At 41.1% G+C, this 18275-nt stretch overlaps 1 long non-coding RNA gene across 1 annotated transcript; it reads left to right on the forward strand.

The window, feature by feature from the left end:
- The first annotated feature begins 2859 nt into the window (after positions 1-2859).
- LOC130846845 (uncharacterized) lies at positions 2860-18008 on the forward strand. Its single transcript, XR_009051644.1, has 3 exons — positions 2860-3041; positions 11503-12115; positions 12971-18008. It is a non-coding gene; the product is annotated as an uncharacterized LOC130846845 (long non-coding RNA).
- Positions 18009-18275: the final 267 nt, after the last annotated feature.

The following is an 18275-nucleotide window of genomic DNA, read 5'->3' on the forward strand; positions in this document are numbered from 1 at the left end:
CTGATATTATCATGGTTTCCTTCACTTATAATGAAAGGGAATGCTAAATTTCACTTTGAATTTGATGAAAATAAGATGTATTTTTTTTTCCCATCCAAGTTCATGTACCCTTTGAATTGTATCCATGGACTCCTACCTTAAGAAATTCCTGTCTAGATTTTAAAAGACTTAAGAAATTTAACAACCAAATGCAATACATTGTCATTTAATGGATCCTGTTTTGAAAAAAACAAGCAATAAGCAAATGAAGATAAAAATATTTAAGTGAGGAAATGTGAATGGAATTTATATGACTGTAGGGAATTATTGTTGATCGTTTTGGGTGTGATAATGATATTGTGGTGGGCAGGAGAATGCCTTTCAATTTAGAAGTACATACCAAAGAAATCAGACATAATAGGTCTTAATGTCTTTACACGCGCGCACACACACACACACACCACACATACATATAAGGCGAATATAGGAAAATATTCAGTTGTTGAATCAAGATGATATGTAATATACTGTTCTTTCCCTTTTTCGTATGTTTGAAATTTTCATAATCAAACCTAAAATAAGATGATTTTTTAAAAGATTTTTTATGGTATAATACAGGTATGATGGTAAAGTGCATTACTCGTAAGTGTACAACTTGATGAATTTTTACATTCGTAGACACCCATGTACCCATACCAGATTAAGATTATAGAACATTTCCAGCATCCTGAAGTCCCTAATGGCCCTTTCCAGTCAATCCCCCCTTCTATCCCCATTAACCACTATCCTGATAAGACCATTGCTACAGTATCTCTTCTTTGTTGTCTGGCTTCCTTTACACAACATGACTTCCTCTTATATTAAACAAGTTTTTAGAGACCGATAATACCATGTTTGGTAAGGATGGGGGAAACAGGCCCTCTCTTTAATTGCTGGTTGAAATGTAAGTTGATGAAGCCTTTCATAAGTTTAAAATGCCCACAGTCTTTGACTCAGTAATTCTACATCTAGGGTCCTAAAAATATAAAAACAATGTGCACAAAGGTTTAGGCTGAAAGACATACGTTTCTAACAGTGAAAACTGAAGGCAAGCTAAATGTCCAGTAACAGAACCAGGGTTAGATAAATATGGTCTATTTATACTACAGTAGGTTATGAGTAATTAAAAATGTGAGATGGACACATATATAATTGGAGTGACCTCTAAGACATATCATGAATTTAAAAAAAGAAAGCACAGAACAATATATACAGTCCATTTATGGTAAAAGAAGAAAAAAAAAAAAAACAATTGGGGAGCATACGAAAATGTCCATGCAAAAGAACAGGGAGGTAAATGAGGGAAAATAAAAGGATTCCTCAAATTTTGCCCTATATTTTATACCTCTGAATTGTTGCATCATGGATGACTCAAATATTCAAATATTACTTGTTTAATTAAAACATAAAGCAAAAAAATTAACTTTAATATAAATGGAGAAAGAACACAATGAGGCTGCTAGGATACTCAAACAACTTACAATAGTAGTACCCTTGTTGGGGGAAAGGGCAGATAAGGGACTGAAGTAGGAAAGGGACTTTTCACCACCTTCATTTTTATATTAAATTTTTCTTTACTGAATTTTGAATTATTTTCAAATATTTTCTATTCAAAACGTTAAAAATGAAGTGTACTTCAGAGTTTGGGTGTGGTGGTGGGGGTCACAAAGAGGCCCTTACCCCTTTTTTTTGCTACTCTAAGTAGTACAGCCCAGATACTGTACACACAACTGAGTGAGGGTTCTTTGTGGGTTTCTGTGGTGAAGAAGGGGTTGTGTTAAAGGAAGACTGAAGGATAGCAGGCTCAGGAGAGGGTTTAGAACAGGCATGGAGACAAGTATAAAGTCTGGAGGACGGCTGGGGCCTGTTTGTGCAACGATTTAAAATGCCAGGCTAAGGACTTTGGGATTATTCTCCTTCACATTTGTTGAGCACCAGCTCACTGTTCCACACCACATTAAGCCTTTCCATGCAATTCTCACAGTACACCTATGGAAAGGGACCACTGTGTTCCCCGTTTTGCTACTGAGCAAATTACGGACTGCTTGAACAGGAAGCGGACGTGAGGAAATTCATTTAAGTTGTATGTGTATTCAATAATAGCTCCAAGAAATTAGGGGACAAAGATGCACAAATTGGGCGGGTGCAGAACCCCGACGTCGGTATCCTACGGTATCATTCACATTAGCCTCTTTCGAAGGCGGGCGGAACTCCATTACCTCAAAAAGCCAGAGCTCGACCCCCCCAGCCTGCCTCGTGTCTCCCTCTCCGTCCTCATCTTCTCGGGACCCGGGCTGGAGAAGGGGAGGCGCAGGACCGTCCCAATGGCTGTCAGTCCCACCAAACAAACTGGCAGTGAGCTTGCTAAACGACAAGACTGCTAGACGCAGCCTCATCACCTACCCTCTTCTGGCCAGACTGCTGGCCCTAAAGCTTTCGTAAGCAGATATAGTCGAGGATGCTATTGAAAGTAGGCTTCAGAGGCAGCCTTCTCTCAGGCCATTGCAAAGCACACATCACTGTGGCCCTACATTGCCCAAGGGCCTCCGCAACCGGGCCTTGCCCATTCTTTTTTTCCGGGTGAGGCACAGCCTCCCTTACCCTTGCCCGAAAGACACGCGAAGTCAAATTTAGGCTTTGAAACCCCCAGGCGGTCTGGGGGTGGGGGTGGGGCACAGTATTAGGGGGTGGGTGGCGGAAGAACCCCGCCCCCCGCGCGCCTAAAGCGCCTGTGACTACCAATCCTAGCGTGCCCGCCCCGCGCGGGCTTTGGGGCCCGTGCGTGGCGGGCAGCCGCGGGCTGGAGCGGCGGCTGCCCGGGTCGAGATGCTGTGAGATCTGCGGGCGCTGGCAAATCCGGCCCGGGATGTAGAGCTGGCGGTGCCTGACGGCGTGTCTAAAGCGGAGTTGGGGTGGGGTAGAGAGTAGGGGGCGGTCGCCAGGGGTGGTGGGAGAAGGAGGCGGCGGCAGCGAATCACTGATACAGGGCCCGACGCAGGACCTGAAGCCTAAACTCCAGGAAGGTAAGTCTGAGCCCCCAGGGAAAAGGGGTCTGTTTGTACCAGGGAGCGGGAAGAGAATTGCAATAGGGGCGGGGCAGGCGTGCTCAGCCATTGGTCGACTCGGCAGTGGGCCCCGCCCCAGAGCCAGCCTCCGGTATTGGTCCGGCCCAGCCATTGGTCTGGCCACAGTGGGCCGCGCCCCCTACCCCTCATCTCTCTAAAAGGAGCCCGAATTTGAACTGAGGTAAAATGGGTTTCTTGAGTCGGTCGTCTGCCGTTCTCTTGGTCAGCTAGCCTTCCGATTAAAATCGTTATTCCTTATTCTAACAACACCTCTCCCGATTTATTGGCCGTTCGTGGGGGGAGCAGAAGGCGCTAGGGATCCGTACCAGGCGCGGGAGAGGGAGGCAGGCTGGGGTGGTTGAGGTCTGGAGGGGCGGCAAGTGCTGTGCCCCAAGGACGCGGCGGACAGGGCTTTGTGCGGGAAGTCGCTTTGCGGCGGGTTATTTCGGTGCTTCGTGAGGGGAAAATACCTTGCGAAGCGAAAGCGTTAGGCAGGCGTTAGAGTGGGAGAGGGAGCGGCTGTTGTGTGGCAAAGCCTTGGTGCAGTGTGTGGTGGCGGTCTGAGGAAGAGGACCTGGAGAAAGTAGCCTGTAGTTGGGAGGCGGCGGGTGTGCTCCGGGGAAGTGAGGTAGCGTGGGGCGGGGGAGGGGAGGGAGCGGCGGCGGCGGTTTCGGGCGCCTGCGCGGGGCGGCCCACGGCTGGGGCTCCGGAGCGGCCGGGAGCCCTGAGGTGGTGGCGCTGTGCGGAGTCGCGGGGCCGCTGCAGGCGGGGTGGGCTTCGCGCCTCGGGGCGGGAGAACTGAGTTGTAAAACGGCCGGTGCAAGACGGCCACCCCGTCTTGGCCGCCGGCGCCTCGGTGCTCGGCTCCCGGCCGCAGGCGCCGCTGCAGGGCAGATGCAGCGCCCCTTCTTCCACCGCCACAGTCCGGGAACCGCTTCCCGGGCGCTTCCCCCAGCGAGGAGGGTGAGGACAGGAGAGAGAAAGCGCGAGCCTCTGGGTCGGCTTTGTGGTGCCTGAAGGCATCCCTTTGCTTTCCCAGAAGCCGAGTGCCAAGATCCTGTGGGCACCTGAGTGCGCCCCAGTTGTGTGGCTGCTTGTAAAACAATAAATAAAAACTACCTTAATGCGGTATTATGTGTCCATTTGTAAGTTCCGTTGCCTTGATGTCATCTTTTAAGTACAGCAGTTGTTTGACTAATTGCAATACTATGTGATGAACCGTGATTTGAAAGTTGAGTTTTTATTGTCTTTGATCGACATGTCTTGGCTGAAGGTAGAACCTGATTTCCAGTGGAAGATAGCTCTTTAATTTTCACAATTAACGCATCTCTTAATTTATATTAAAGTCGAGGCTTAATAGTAAACTAAAATGACAGTAAAATTCCGTAAGGCAAGCAAGAACATTTGAAAATTCCCCTTCATTATTACGGATGTATCTGTTAGTTACTATGGATGTCGAGACGTCTGCAAAAAATTGTAGGGATTTTCAAAATTTAATGTGTGTTAGAATTACTTTGAATCATATACAGAAAACCCAAGTATATTGTAACTTTATGGCATGAATATTTAAGAGGTTTCCAAGGGTGTTTCTGCTATAACTGACTCTTAATACCTGCCTTCTCCCACCCTGAGAAGCTGTGTGACTGCCTTCTGTGCATTGCCCTTTTTTTTTAACCAGCTGTTTTAGAGTGAGGATTCTTAATCTAGGGTCAGTGTTTATAATTCAGAAGACCGGTGAACTTGGACGGGAAAAAGGTTTTTTTCTATTGTCTAACTAAAATTTAGTATTTCAGTTATGAATGTAGATCCCCTCCCCCACAAAACAAAGCAAACCCAAAAAGCCCCACAGTAGTATTAGCGGTATGTTTTCAATCCCAGCATTACAGTTGTGGGAGATAAATTCAGATGTAATGTATGCTCTTCATTACTTTGGAATTGTGGTTGTTGCAGAAAACCGATCCCACGAGAAACCAAGCACCACACTAAGAGAGTTGGAGAACTCAGGTTTATTACGCCGGGGCACCCAGAAGAGCTAACGCTCCAAAATTCTGGGCCCCGTTTCCGACCAGTTTTCTCCTTTTATAGATTAAGACATACAGCTGCAGTTGGTACTAACTGAGTGGTTACACAGTTTCTATAAATTACAGGTGGTTACAGAACGCGGGGGTTGCTAAGGACGCCCGGGAGTTGCTAGGGGTTACAGGACGTGGGAGTTCAGACAAAGGCGAGCAGAGGCAGGAACAGTACATTTTACACTTATTCAATCATTTCTATGTAATTATTAACAGGCAGGGTTCACATAGCAGGCCTCAAGCTATAGATTTCAAATCTTCCTCATCATGGTAATTATTGGATCAGCAGGTAACATTTTACATCAGTTAAGGAGCTCATATAATACTATAGAACATGATATTTTAAATGTTTTGATAACTATTTCAATATAGTTGGTTTCCTTTGTAATACTGTTTTACGTGTTTGTAGAAAATGTGGACTTAAATTATCCACAACCTAAAATTTGAGAGTTATGTTTTATTTGGTGGGAATTTTTAGGACTTCAAGCCTGGGATGCAGCATCTCAAGTAACCCTGAGAAAACTGCTCCTAGGAGGTGAGGTGGGGAGCCAAGTTATATAGATGTTTTGCAAGAAAGGGCGGGTAATTGGGAACATCAAAAGATTATGGTTAAGTAAAGAAAACCAAATATCCCAAATTAAGGAATTGGGCACTTTTCTGTGTATGGGAAGATGCAAGAGTCTGAACTCACTGAAATCATTTCTTTGATATGTACCTCAGCTATCTGGGGCCAGTATCCTGTATTTTGACATCCTGAGTTTCCTCAGGGCTCACATAGGGAGTGGCTGCAGTCTGATGGCTGTTAGACGGCAGGCAGGTATTCCTTTCTTCCTGAGTTCCCTCAGGGCTCACAAGCTCACTTTGGAGGACTGCAAGTGCTGATGACTGTGACATCCTTTGTTTACTGATATGGCAGGAAATATTTTATTTCTCAAAAAATTCTGGGAAAAGGCCCAAAGGCTTAACCAGACTGTGAAGAGTCCGTGGCACAAAAGAATTAATCCCCACTGTAGGATATCGAAGGAAAATCACCCAGGTTTGGGACAGTTAAGGATGGCTTTCTGGAGGTAGTGCTTTAGTTCTAAACTAGAGGGATGGTAGAGTGAGAGGAGATAACAGCAAAGGAGAATCCATGTGCTGCTGTAGTGGTGAATTAGAAAAGAGTAGTAACCAACGTATCTGTAAGGTTTTGAAGCTACCCAAGAGTCTCTACACTTACCATCACTTTTCCGACAAGCTTCCTACTCTTGTGTCAAAGTTGAGTTGTATAACCATCTTTTAGAAATTATAGTTATTTATAAGACATTTTCAGAGAATGTCTTGTTAGGAAGAAGGAATATTCTCTTGGAACTAACAGAATTATGTTAAAACACTGCAGAAGAATTGAGCTTCTGTAATGGTGGAAATATGAATGATCAGAAATAGTTTTTTTTAATGATTCTTTTAAACTTGAAAATTTTTCTTCTTTAATAATAATACAACATATGTTAGCAGATTTTAAGCATAGTGACTATTTTGCACTGGACTTGGTCTTCCACTTGAAATGTTAAAGCATAAGGTGAAGAAAACTGTTGGGCATCTAGCCCATTGTCAGGGGAAAGACTCTTTTGGCTGACTGATGCTGGAGTAATGTTCCCGGTAAGCAAACCAGTGGGAGGATGGGGAATTGGAATCTCATCACCCTTGAATTTGAGAGCACTGGGCAAAATTACCTTTGTAGTTTGGTACTATTGGGTTGGCCAAAAAGTGACTTTGGTTTTTAAGTAAAAATAACACCTTTTTCATTTTCATTAAGAACTTTACTGAAGAACATATTTACCGTTTTGTTCTACTAACTTCTGCCATTTTTCAGCCAAATTCATAATTCCATCTTCCCAAAACTTTTGTCTTTTTGAGCAAAGAACTGTTCCAGGTGCCTTTTATAGTCATCCAGGGAATTGAAATTTGTGCCATTAAAGGAAATTTGTAAAGACCCAAATCAATGGAAATCTGAAGGTGCAATGTCTGGTGAATACGGCAGATGAATCAGAACTTCTCAGCCAGGCTGTAACAGTTTTTGCCTAGTCATCAAAGAAACGTGCAGTCTTGCAGTATTCTGATGGAAGATTATGTGTTTTCTGTTGACTAATTCCAGACGCTTTTGGCCGAGTGCTGCTCTCAGTTGGTCTAATAGGGAGCAGTACTTGTTGGAATTAATCGTTTGGTTTTCCGGAAGGAGCTCATAATAGAGGACTTCCTTCCAATCCCACCATATACACAACATCACCTTCTTTGGATGAAAACTGGCCTTTGGTGTGGTTGGTGGTGGTTCATTTCGCTTGCCCCATGATCTCTTCCATTCCACATTATTGTACAGTATCCACTTTTCATGGCCCATCACAATTTGTTTGGAAAGCGGAACATTTTCCTTACGTTTAAGTAGAGAATCACATGGGGAAATATGGTCAAGAAGGGTTTTTTTCACTTAACTTATGTGGACCCCAAACATCAAAGCGATTAACATAACCAAGCTGGTGCAAATGATTTTCAATGCTTGGTTTGGATATTTTGAGTATGTCGGCTGTCTCCCGCGTGGTAAATGTTGATTGTTCTCAATGTCTTGATTTGATCACTGTCAACTTCAGCTGATCTACCTGACCGTGGAGCATCGTCCAGGGAGAAATCTTGAGCACAAAACTTCACAAACCACTTTTGACATGTTCGATCAGTCACAGCACCTTCTCCATACACTGCACAAATCTTTTTTTCACGTTTCAGTTGTGTTTTTACCTTTCTTGAAATAATAAAGCATAATAGGCCAAAAGTGTTGCTTTTCCCCTTCTATCTTCAATATTAAAATGGCTGCACAAAAATTCACCAATTTTAATAAGTTTTTTTTTTTAAATACATGCTGATATGACAGTTGTCACAATAAAATGTAACAAAATTGTTTCGAATGAAGTTAAAGACAACTAAGCACAATGAGAGCCATCTTACGGAAAACACCGTGCGAACTTTTTGGCCAACCCAATAGAAAGGATTGAGAATGGAGAAAGTTTTAAAAAAACATATCTGAGGTTTGCTCCTTTCCCAATGAACACTTCCATGAAAAAATAGGTATTTGTTTTCCTGGGTCATACTCCTCAACTTACTGTATATATTTTCAACTGGATGTTAGGGCCAGGTAGCTAGAATGGAGGTCAAAGGGCCTTAGCTTCAGTGTAATTGTCTTTGGTGGCAGCAGCCTAAAGAAGGGAGAGGGGAGTAAGGTGATTTTCAGGGTGTCTTTAAAGAGTAACTGGAGACTTAAATTAGGCACAGCGTTCTGATCTTTGGTGTTGATGTTTAGGCCCTAAACCTTACCTATATCCCCAATGTCTCATTCTTGTCCACAGTATGCAGCAATGGCTCCAGTCCAGCTTTCTCTTGAGCTCCAGACATGTTACTCGACTTCTTACTAGATGGCTCCAGTTTGGATGTCCTGTAGCCCCTGTAACTTATTCCAAAATTGATCTGAAACCCCCTTCCTCCATTTCCTTTTCTCCCACCATTAATGCTCCCACCATGCTGGAAGTCAGTTTAAACTGTTTCTACTTTGGCTTAGCTGTCCTTCTCACTGCTTTTGATTCATACCTATTTCTGTTCTTATTCCTGGCTGTTGGGAGAAATCTTTGGTCTCCTCACTTCTAGTCTCCACTTTAAGTTATGCATAGGCCCAGCAGCCTTAGGCAGTGGTTCCTCAGAGTGGGCCACTGCACAAGAACTTATATCATGCTTCTTCAGTGCTTTTGTACCAGTTGTTTTCCTCAGCTTGGGCCCTTCCCTGTGACCTCCCCAAGTAACTTATCAGTCACTCTTCTTATTGCTTATGAAGACAGTTAAAATATGAAATCCAGTAAATTGTGCAAAACTATTTGGTTACATATCAGTGTCACCCATACTGCTCTATATAGTCTGTTCAGAATTGAGCTAGTAGGCTATTTTAATTTAATATTAGAGCTAAAAGAGCTGACTGTGTTGGCACTTTTGTTACCTCTGGGTCTGTTGAAGCCAAGTGAACTGAAAACAATGTGAGAAATCTGTGTCTTCTACAATCAAATGATATTTGGAGGTATTGCCAGGAATTGCCTGCCTGATTTGTCTAATGAGCAGGGATGGCTTCCAGATCTTATTCTAGTCCCTAATATTTTATTTAGTCTTGTAAGTCTTAATGGTAGGTTCAACATACAGTGTAAGTTCTGAAGGTTAGAATTCTTGTCTGGTTTTTGTTGTTGTTCATTGAAGCAGCCTAACACCCAGAATATCATTGAATACACTGAAGGCATGAACATAGTGGGGCCTCTTTAAAAAAACTAGCTGTATCTGATGCACATTGAAATTTTTATGTATAGAATGTTTTTCTTAGTTTAATTAGTTTAAGAGGGTTGGAAGAAGAGAAAGAACAAGTAGAGCCTAAGGTCCTAAACTTAACATTTCTTTAAATCCAAGATGTACATTGAAAAATAAACCAACCCTGCCAGTAGATAGCTATAGTAGATTTTATTTGCTTAGCAGGTGATACATGATTTTATTATTTAAATAGATTGATATCCTAATTGTTTTTTGTTGTTTACATCAGATACTAAGGTGTTTTTTTTATATTCAGGTTTGATCTGAAGTGTTGATGGATACATTGCCTTACCCACTTGCCTAATTTTTTGAGGAATATTGTAGTACAAGTGTGATGGCTCTCCCAGATGTAATATTTTTATATATGAAGAGAAATCACAACTAACCCAGTACTTTTCTTCTTTTTTACTTTTACAGGTGAGAGAGTGCTGTGCTTTCATGGGCCTCTTTTTATGAAGATTGGGTTAGCCAACAATTTCATTTGCTTTTCCCGTAAGCTGGTTCTAGTAGTGCTTAGTTGTCTTTAATCTCATTTGAAACAATTTTGTTAGATTGTATTGTGACAGCTGTCATATCAGCATGTATTTTAAAAAAATTTATCAAAATTGGTGAGTTTTTGTGTAGCCATTTTAATATTGAAGACAGAACAAAAAAAGCAGCATTTTCAGCATATTATGCTTTATTATTTCAAGAAAGGTAAAAACGCAACTGAAACGTGAAAAAAAGATTTGTGCAGTGTATGGAGAAGGTGCTGTGACTGATCGAACATGTCAAAAGTGGTTTGTGAAGTTTTGTGCTCGAGATTTCTCCCTGGACGATGCTCCACGGTCAGGTAGATCATTTGAAGTTGACAGTGATCAAATCAAGACATTGAGAACAATCAACATTTACCACGCGGGAAACAGCTGACATACTCAAAATATCCAAACCAAGCATTGAAAATCATTTGCACCAGCTTGGTTAAGTTAATCGCTTTAATGTTTGGGTTCCACATAAATTAAGTGAATAAAACCTTCTTGACCGTATTTTCACATGTGATTCTCTACTTAAACGTAATGAAAATGTTCCGTTTTTAAAACAAATCAGAGAGCTCTCTCACTCTCTTTCCACAAGGTAAGGACACGGTGAGAAGGTGACCATCTGCCATTGGAAGAGAGCCCTCACCAGAACCCGACCACACTGGTACTCTGATCTCCAGCCTCCAGAACTGCGCGAGATAAAATTCTATGACCCATTTCCCACTGTGTTCTCCTTCATACTGTTTTAATGTTTCACTCTGGCATGAAGTGCGTTCTCAGGTTTTTAATCTGTCAAAGCCTTGCCTTTGGGAGACCTCCATCTGCACCAGCTCCCTTTTTGCCTGCTGTGGGCCTGAAGTGGAAACAGAACGTTTCCGTTTTTTAAGTAAAGAATCACATGTGGAAATAAGGTCAAGAAGGTTTTTTTCGCTTAACTTATGTGGAACCCAAACATCAAAGCGATTAACATAACCAAGCTGGTGCAAAACACTTGATTTGGATATTTTGAGTATGTCGGCTATCTCCTGCATGGTATAATATCGATTGTTCTCATGGACACCAAGTAGGGAGAGGAGGGGTGGGATGAATTGGGAAATTGGGATTGACATATATACACTTATATGTATAAAATAGATAACTAATGAGAACCTGCTGTGTAGCACAGGGAACTCCACTTTGCTGTACAATAGAAACTAACAGAACATTGTAAAACAACTATATCCACCCCCCCAAAAAAATAAAAATAAATTAAAAAAATTAAGCCTTTCAACAACCCTGCAAGGGAAAGAGGAATTGCTTAATCACATGGTTGAGAAAGCTGAAACTCAGAAAGTAACTGGCCCAAGGTCACACTGCTAGTAGGTGACAAACCACTATAAGTGGTATAATAAAAGTATATTAATAAAAAGAAAAGCCTTTATGTGAACTCTTACTGATCTACTCAAATTATTTTATTTCAAGCATTAAAAATATTTTAAGCAACAAAAATATTTACAGAAAATAAAACCAAATTGTGATGGGCCATGAAAAGTGGATACTGTACAGTAATGTGGAATGGAAGAGATCATGGGGCAAGCGAAATGAACCACCACCAACCACACCAAAGGCCGGTTTTCATCCAGAGAAGGTGATGTTGTGTATATGGTGGGATTGGAAGGAAGTCCTCTATTATGAGCTCCTTCCGGAAAATCAAACGATTAATTCCAACAAGTACTGCTCCCTATTAGACCAACTGAGAGCAGCACTCGGCGAAAAGCGTCTGGAATTAGTCAACAGAAAACACATAATCTCCCATCAGAATACTGCAAGACTGCATGTTTCTTTGATGACTAGGCAAAAACTGTTACAGCCTGGCTGAGAAGTTCTGATTCATCTGCCGTATTCACCAGACATTGCACCTTCGGATTTCCATTGATTTGGGTCTTTACAAAATTCCTTTAATGGCACAAATTTCAATTCCCTGGATGACTATAAAAGGCACCTGGAACAGTTCTTTGCTCAAAAAGACAAAAGTTTTGGGAAGATGGAATTATGAATTTGGCTGAAAAATGGCAGAAGTTAGTGGAACAAAATGGTAAATATGTTGTTCAGTAAAGTTCTTGGTGAAAATGAAAAATGTGTCTTATTTTTAGTTAAAAACCTAAGGAACTTTTTACTGGTTGGATAATATTAAATTTCAATGGTTGGTAGCTTTAGTGAGAGCTACCTTTTTAATAGATTTTCATAGATTCATAGTTCCTTATCTTCTTTTTATGGGTGTCTTACTACTTGCTTAGTTGGTCACATAAGGCATTGCTATCTTGCCATTCATCTTACTGACCTATTAAAGGTCTAGTAGTTAGAAAGAACATTTGAGGGGAATGATAGAAGATTGACTACTTATGGGAGCAAGGTAGATTTTTGTAATTAATGACTTGTGAGAAAATATTGCCAAAGTCAATTTTATTTGCAAATATAATATGCTGAGTAAGCATTGCATAGTTATGTTAAAGGTAAAAGCTAACAATTAAAATGAGTGCATTTAGCTTTTATTTGTTGGATTGTCTGGCAATGTTTGAATCCTGGGGGACACTTTCCCTTTTCTCTGTATCAGTGTTGTGCTCAGGTAATAAAACTGATTTTACAATTAGCCAAAGATAAATGGGATAATGCATTACGAAGTCAAAAATGTTTTTAGTATTTTCTTTCTGGTAACTTTTTTAGCACAAATATTTAAGACATGTCAACTTTTTTTTAACAGTTGAAGTTTTTTAAAAAAAATGAACAGTATACTAAACAGTATAATATTTAGTTAAAGGTAATTTCTATGTGTGTTCTTGGTGAATAGTTTATGTCTGTGAAAATAGTCTTAATGATTTGAAAGTGTCAGTGTGACTAAATAACCATTTTCAGTATTTTTTACTGTTTTTTTTTTTTTTTTTTTTTTTAGGCCACACCATGAGGCATGCAGGATCTTCCCTGACCAGGGATCGAACCTGTGCCTCCTGCATTGGGAGCATGGAGTCTCAATCACTGGACTGCCAGGGAAGTCCCTATTTTTTACTTGTTTTGAATACATAGTAGATATATTCAGATAGTAGATGTATGTTTTTAAAGTTCTAAAATGGCTGAAATTGGATTCATGGCGATGGTCAAGAACTTTGTGTGTACATATATCTTAATGGTATAATACCAATACAGTTTGCAAGTATATTTTAAGTCCTATTGATCATTTATATCCTTGAATGTTATTTTTGTTGTATCAACTTCTGGCAAACTCTATTAGACTGGCAAATTTTTCTGCTCTGGCAGCAGAACAATTTAAAATGGTGATTGGAATAGCTTAAATTATTGTGGTTCTCTTGGTTTGCCTCTGATAAAAACTGGGTTTTTTTTAAAGATTTTTTTTGATGTGGACAATTTTCTAAAGTCTTATTGAATTTGTTACAACATTGCTTCTGTTCTGTGTTTTGTTTTTTTGGCTGTGAGGCATGTGGGGTCTTAATTCCCCAACCAGGGATCAAACCCGCACCCCATGCATTGGAAGGTGAAGTCTTAACCACTGGACTGACAGGGAAGTCCCCATGATAAAAACTTTTAAATCCAAAACCAGATAGTCATCACTTTTTCATAGTTAATGACTTCCTCTAATAATTCAATCTAATTTGTTTAGCTGCAGCCCCTATGGAAAACAGTGCAGCAGTTCCTCAAAAAATTAAAGAGAGAATTACCATACACTCCAACAATCTCACTTTTGGATACACATCCAAAAGAATTAAAAACAGGATTTCAAAGAGATGTGTGTACATCTATGTTCATTCAACATTGTTAACAATAAAGAAACGTGGTATATACATATAGTAGAATATTTTTCAGTCTTGGAAGGAAATTCTGACACATGCTACAACATGGATGAACCTTGAGGACATTATGCTAAATGCATTAAGCCAATCACAGAAAGACAAATACTGTATCATTCCACTCGTATAAGGGATCTAAAATAGTCAAACTCTTACAGCAGAAGGTAGAACGCTGATTTCTAGGGGTTAATGAGAGGGAGAAATGAGGAGCTGTACAGAATTGCAAGAGAAAGTCTTAGAGATTCTTGTACAATAATGTGGGCAGAGTTAATAATACTATACTGTACTCTTAAAAATGTTTACGATAGTAAATTTTATGTTACATGTTTTTACCAAAATTTAAGAATGTCAACTTCCTTGGATATTTGTACAACATGCATAGGGATGAAAATGTAAAAATCTTTTTTAGTTGTTAAGGGATCTAAGTATTTGGAGGAATGAACCATGTTTTTGGATTGGAAGTCTCAGTATTTTCAATTCTCCAAAAACTGATGTATGGATTTAATGTAACCTTAATCAAAATAGCAGTTTTGGGGGGTGGTTTTTGGTGGCACTTGAGAAGCCGATTCTAAATTTTATATGGAAATGGCAAGGACCAAAAATAGCCAAGATAGTCTTAAAGAAGTATTGGAGGAAAGTGGGAAGTTTTAAATTTACTATAAAACATACTGAGAATATGTTACTGGCACGTCTGGCTACATAATTCACAGGACCCAGTGTAAATGAAAATGCGAGGCCTTTCAAGAATTCCAAAACAGTAGCAGGCAAATATTAAATCAAATGCAGGGCTCTTCTGAGCTTGGGGCCGTAAGCAGCTGCATTGGTGGCAAGCCCATGAATTCGGCCTGATTATTGTCTCAAAAATATAGACTAAACCAATGGCACAAAATAGAGAGCCCAGAAACAGGCCCAGGCACATAAACTCATTTGACCTATGGCAAAAGGTGGCCCTACAGGAGCAGTGGGGAAAGGACAGTCTTTTCAGTATATGCTGACAAGAGAAAAATCCAAGTGCAAAACTGTATAGACTTGAAAAGATGAAAAAGTCCTTAAAAAAGGGAAGGAAATTCTAACACATGCTATTACATGGATGAACCTTGAGGACATGATGCTGTGTGAAATAAGCCAGATGCGAAAGGACTAGTGTAGTATGATTGCACTTACATGAGGTACTTAGAGTAGTCAAATACATATAAACAGAAAGGAGAAGGGCTTCTACCAGGGGCTGGGAGGAGGTGGGGGGATGGGGAATTATTACTTTAGGGGTACAAAGTTTCAGTTTGGGAATATGAAAAATCCTGGAAATTAGTGGTGCTGATGGTTGCAGGATAGTGTGAATGAAGTTAATAATTAGTACAGTAAATCCCATGTTATATATCTTTTAACAATGAAAAAGATGAAAAGCAAATAATATAGCTGTAGAAGAAAATATAGAAGAATAACTTCATGACCTTGGCCTACAGAAAGGTCTCTTAAGCAAGATTCAAAAAGCACTAATGCTAAAGAAAATGTTTGATGGCTTTGATTCACTTGAATTAAAGAACTTTATCAATGACACCATTAAAAGAGTGAAACATTAAGTCACAGAGTTGAAGAAGACATTTGAAACACATGTAATTGGCAAGGGGCTTATATCCAGAATATGTAAGTATATATATATACCTGTGCTTTAACCATGCAAATTAAAATCACAATGAACTAGCTCCACACAGCAAGACTGGCAATGCCCGGGGTTGGTAAGTGTGTGAAGTCACAGGAACTCTTAACACTGCTGGTGCTGTAATCACTTTGGAGAATGGTGTGGCGTGTCTTCTAAGCTGAAGATTTGCACACCCATGAGCCTGCAGTTCCTCCAGGAGCTACTTACTTGCTAGCATGTGTGTGTGTGTTGCAGCCAAATACATATGTGAGTATGTTCTTATCAATATGTTGATCATAACGTCTGCCATGGACTGAATGTTTGTGTCCCCCAAATCCATACATTGAAACTCAATCCCCAATGTGATGGTATTTGGAAGTGGGGCCTTTGAGAGGTCATTAGTTCATGAGGGTGGGGCCCTCATGTGGGATTAGTGACCTTAGACAAGGGACACAAGAGTTTCTCTGTCTCTGCCATGTGAGAACACACGGGAAGACAGCCATCTATAAATCAGGAAGATGTCCAGATGGCTTTCACCAGAACCTGACCCCTGACCATGCAGTCACCCTCATCTTGGACTTCCCACCTCCAGAACTGTGCAAAATAAATGTTTGTTGTTTTAGCCACCCAGGCTATGGCATTTTTGTTATAGAAGCCTAAACTAAGACAGCCCCCAAATGGAAACAATGGAAATGTCCATTCATAGTATAATGGACTGAAAAAAAAAAAGCATATTCATACAGTGAATTCCATATAGCAGTAATAGAATGAACTACAGATGCATCCAGCAACAGTGCTAAATCTTCAAAGTACATAATATTGAAAGAAGATTGATCTAAAACTGTGCATACACTTTTTGATTCCATTTATAGACATTACACAGACACGCAGCTCTCACCATCGTCAGTGGATGCAAGGAGCCTGGTCAATTATAAAGCCGTTTTAGGAAGGGCTTCCTGGGAATGCTAGGGGGCAGAAATCCAGGCAGGGGGCAAGGAGGGAGGAGGTCCCACTGTCATGCATCTGACTGGTGGCAACACAGGGCTTTGCTTGACAATAATTTGCTTAGTTGAACAGTTATATATTTTAAACATTTTTTCTGGATGTATATTATTCACAATAAAGAGGAAAAATAGAAATTAGAGCAAGTATGAAAACCCTTTCATGTAGTATTACTGGAGGGGGATGTGGAGTTGAAACTTTTTTCCTGGATCCTTTGTGTATTTGATGACCTCTTCCCCACCCTGCCCCCCTCTTCATCCTTCAGCATTTAGAGGAGCTCCTGTGCTAGGAGAGGGGACTCTCCTCACCACTGCTGCCTCACTGCTGCTGCCCAGGCAGACACAGCCTCTGGCCCACACAAGACACTCTGTGCCGGCCAGCTGAGCAAACCCAGCTCTCTTCCTTAGGGGTGTTTCCTTGCTTCTTCATAGGCAAGGAAGGTCATTCTATATTTTGTTTTTAATATTTTTCCCCTTGGTTTAAAAAAAATTTTTTTTTGAATCTTTAAATTTTTTTTTTTTTGGCAAGTCCGTTTTGATTGTATGCCAGATGTTGTGTATTTCACCAGGTTGGAGGCTTGATATTTTTGTATTCTGAGAAATATTCTTGAGTTTTTTTTTTTCTGTGATGCAATTAAGTTACTTAGAAGTTATTTGATCTTTTATGGTCTTGCTTTTGTGATTTGTTGGGTGACTTTGGAGCTGTGCTCAGTCTAGACCTAAGAGTCTGGGTTAACCCCTGAGCACTCTCCCTGATACCCAGTGAATCTGAGGTTCCAGTCTGGCTGCTGGAGCCCCATGTGGGCACAGGGCACTGGTCTCTCCCCACTTAAGGCACTCTTCACAGGAGCCTGTGTGTACCCCAGGGAACCCTCTGCAGATCGCCAGGGCTCTCTTGGCAGCGGTCTCCTTTTAGCTCCTCTGTCCTAAAAACTCTATAGCTTCCTTTATCTCCCTGGATGTCCAGCTTCATCTCCTGAACTTGGGGATCCCTCTCTATTCATCCAGGGGCGCCCCGGTGTCCTCTGCAGCCTATTAACCTCTCAGGCAAGGAGCAGGGCTCACCTCATCCATTTCCCATCTCCCAGGGACCACCATCCTTCTGTTACTGGGAAGAGCTAAATCAGACTCCATGTTAGATCAGTTTGTTTTACATTAACCTATGTATTCTATTGCTTTTGCTATAAGTAGGATGTTGCTTTATAGCCTGGAATATACAGGATAGCTCATTCTCGAACCTCTGACTTTTAAAGATATAACACTTTTCCATTCAAGTTGCAGAACAAAAAATAACATTCAGTCTTGTTGGAGGTTTACAGGAACATCTTGACCTGACCTGTGTGGACAGCTGCAAGAACAAAGGATTCTGTCAACAAGAAGTCTGCAACAACCAACAACACCCCCTTCCCTTTTTAGTATAAAAGAAGCCTGAATTCTAACTCAGGCAAGACGGTTTTTTGACAGACCCTAGCCTGCCATCTTCTCGGTCTGCTGGCTTTCCAAATAAAGTCGTGTTCTTTGCCTCAACACCTCGTCTCTGATTCATTGGCCTGTTGTGCAGTGAGCAAAGCGAGCTTAGAGTTGGTAACACTTCCTTGCCCAATGTCCTGTTGTTCACTGAGCTTGTCTGGTTGTGTTGGTCGTTTGGGGAGGAAGGGTAAATCTGCAGCTCCACCCTGGGTGCACCAGTGGAGGTTGGGCTGTACCCTGCGTGGGACGAGAGGAAGTTCTGGGCAGCGGGCATGCAAGCAGAGG

Source organism: Hippopotamus amphibius, chromosome 2 (genome assembly GCF_030028045.1).
Source record: "Hippopotamus amphibius kiboko isolate mHipAmp2 chromosome 2, mHipAmp2.hap2, whole genome shotgun sequence".
In the NCBI taxonomy this organism is placed as follows: Eukaryota; Metazoa; Chordata; class Mammalia; order Artiodactyla; family Hippopotamidae; genus Hippopotamus; species Hippopotamus amphibius.